Here is a 3,341-nt window from a genome sequence, read left to right on the forward strand (position 1 = left end):
TATATATATATATATATATATATATATTTAATATATATAAATATATAAATATTTATACATTATTTAAACAAACACATATGCTTATTGTGTCTCCAAAATGTTGGATTTGAACATGATTAAGAAAGAGCACTCTTTGTATTGGTGTACTTTGTATCTAATATTTAAAAAGTAGAAGAAACTGCTCTAAATATTTATTTGGGTAGTAAGTTGAATCATATTTGACTTTTTGCTCCATTTTTAAATCATGGTTTATAATTCAGAACCAACATAATCCAATAATTCTCAACATAAAGAGAATACTTATTATCAAGCTGGAAAATTTTCTCTACATTGTATAATTATTCCTGAGGGAAATTTTATTTAGGGTTCAAGTCCTTTCTTGGAAATAATGACCTAGAGATATAGGACCAAAACAAATAAAGAATGTATACATGCAAACAAACATTAGACAGAAAATAATCACTGTAAACACCCATATGTATGACCCACATTATATGGTGATCATGTGATTATATGGTGTTAATGAAAAAAGGATTAAACAGAGTTTTAAAAATGATTTAAGCCTGGGTCCATGAATTGAGGTGCATAAATGCATGGAGCAGTGTTTCTAAACTTTGTTGTTGTTTTAAATGATCACTTCCTAAGGAACCTTTCTAAATATACTGTTCTTTTTTTTTTTTTTAAGATTTTATTTATTTGACAGAGAGAGACACAGTGAGAGAGGGAACACAAGCAGGGGGAGTGGGAGAGGGAGAAGCAGGCTTCCCAACGAGCTGGGAGCCTGCTGCGGGGCTCAATCCCAGGACACTGGGATCATGACCTGAGCCAAAGGCAGATGCTTAATGACTGAGCCATCCAGGCGCCCCTAAATATACTGTTCTTAATCACTTCTTTTCTTTCATGAAATTTTCACATCCTTGGAGATAGTATCATCCCCGTTGAAAATACATAAGCATAGAGTGACAGCAATGGAAGGAAGCTCAAAAGGCTGTTTTCAAAACCTTTTATTTTACTGACAGGAAGCTGGGACACAGAGAAGGAAATTGATTTCTCTAAAATGATACATACTTACTAGGTAGTATGGATAAAATAAATATAAGGCATGGAATATGGGCAATTTACTTCTTTCGTAATATTGATCAAAACAAAAAGCACTATGGGAAAGAAAAAAAATCCATAAGTACTTACATGATAACTAAGTGATGTAACTGTCAGGACACTGAAGGTATTACTTCTTAGTCTGATATTCTGATATAAACACAATGCAACATTATTTGAAAATTCAAAAACTAAGTATTACTTGTGTGATAATGTATAATAGAAAAAAATTCCTTTGAGAGAAGCTCAGCCACAGAGACTTACAAATTCCAATAGAAGGCAAGGCTTGTTTAAAGGTCAATCACACGTATACTCTTGGTATTTTCCCTGAGTTAGAGCTTGTTCAACAAAGTAAGGAGTTCACAACTGTCAGACGCTGGCATTTCAAAGGGTAAAAGACATCTTTATGAAATAATCAGGACAAAAATCTCCTCATGCACAATAATGTATTAAATATCACCTGGAAAAGAGTATTAAAATTTTTCTTCCACCTATTTATGAAAAAGTATCTCCTTTCTTAGAGTAATAAAAATAAATAAATATAAATCACAATCAGGAAGTAAAACTGCCATTTGAAGTTAATGTCTTCATATTCCTGATCTAAGTGATTGCAAAATATTTTGCAGAAGATTATTGTTAAGATCAGAGCAATAAGCAATGTACAATGATTAAATTCCAACATGTAGAGAGAGAAAAAATAAGCCATGTTGCTTGGTCATAGGCATAGATTGTATCTGGCAGGCAACTGCATACATTTCTAGCTGGGAGCACTAGACCACTAATTAAAACTACCAGGATTCTTCTAGCCTAATAAAGTATTCTAAATTTCTTCATGCTACATGCTTTAATTTTAATACATCCCTAAATGGTTTAGGAATACCTGTTATAAAGTAATACAAGTACTGTGGATCTCATGGAGAAAACATAATAGTTACAGTAGGTGGTAATATGTAACAACTCAAAGCAGGTATTTAAAATCTGAAGGAAAAAATAAGTTGTTAAGTCTTTGCCTTGGGCCATAACTTTGATCATGTGAACATAATCTGTTCAACTCACCTATCCTAAATGTGTCTCCAGGCCAGTAAACTCAGGCAAACCTCTCTTCAATTTCATTCATATGAATTTCCTAGGCTTTTGTCAGTTTTTTATTATCCTTGCCCCCAAATTAATTTTATTTTACCTGGTCCCTGGTTCCTGATTTGTATTACATCATGGTCTTCCTCCTACCCTTCATTGGCTACACCTTTAAACCCAATAGACTTTTGCCCTAATATGTTACTCCTAGGTATCAACTAGAATATAATACCCAAACCCCAAGTCCAGATACCACATCACCCAAACTGACATCATTCGTTGATACCCTAGCTGAAATTGCCCTGTAGAAATCAGACAACTAATTTATTCCCTCATTTATTCTTTTATTCATCTCAAAAGTATTTATTGAACAGTTCAACAGGCAGGGGAACTCTGCTGGTGTTGGAGGCACAATGATAAATAGGAAAGGGTGGCTCTTTATTCATGGATCTTAATTCTATCTGAGGAGACAGACATGAAATAAATAACTGTATAATTGCACAATTAATTTTTCCATTATAATTTTGATAAATACTACAAATAAGCTCAGAGAGCATCCACATTATATAACTAAAAACTTGTTCTAAGCTGGAAAGTCTGGAAAGATTTCATTGAATAAAAGACATTTAATCTGAGCCTCAAAAACTACAGTTTTATTTTCATGGAATAAGGAGAGAAACAAAACAATTAAAAGCATAGACAAAGGACCTAACATAAGGAGGGGCCTGGCTCATCAGAGGATATATGAAAAGAATCAGTGTCGTAGAAAGTAAAGGGTGAAATGAAGTGTGTAAAGGTACAGGTAAAATAGATTGACGCCAGATTATATAGCGCAATTTTAAGCATTTTGAATTTTAACTTGAGAGCTTTGGGAAGACATAGGTAACTATAAAGTTGTGAAATTACAGGGTCATACTTGGGCTTTATGAGCATTTTTTGAGAAAGACTATGGATAATGAATTGGGTGTTTATAAAAGAGGCTACTAAAAAATCAGATCAAAGGACACAACAGTGAAAAGACAAATGGGAGAAAACACAAATCTATGTCTATAAGGGGTTAGTACCTGGAATATATAAAGAACTTCTACAACTCCACAACTGAAAAGTGAAACAAACCTATTTTAAAATGGTCCAAGGACTTGAATAGACATTTCTTTAAAAGATTATAC

The sequence above is a fragment of the Phoca vitulina genome, unplaced genomic scaffold (assembly GCF_004348235.1).
Source record: "Phoca vitulina isolate PV1807 unplaced genomic scaffold, GSC_HSeal_1.0 scaffold7, whole genome shotgun sequence".
NCBI lineage: Eukaryota > Metazoa > Chordata > Mammalia > Carnivora > Phocidae > Phoca > Phoca vitulina.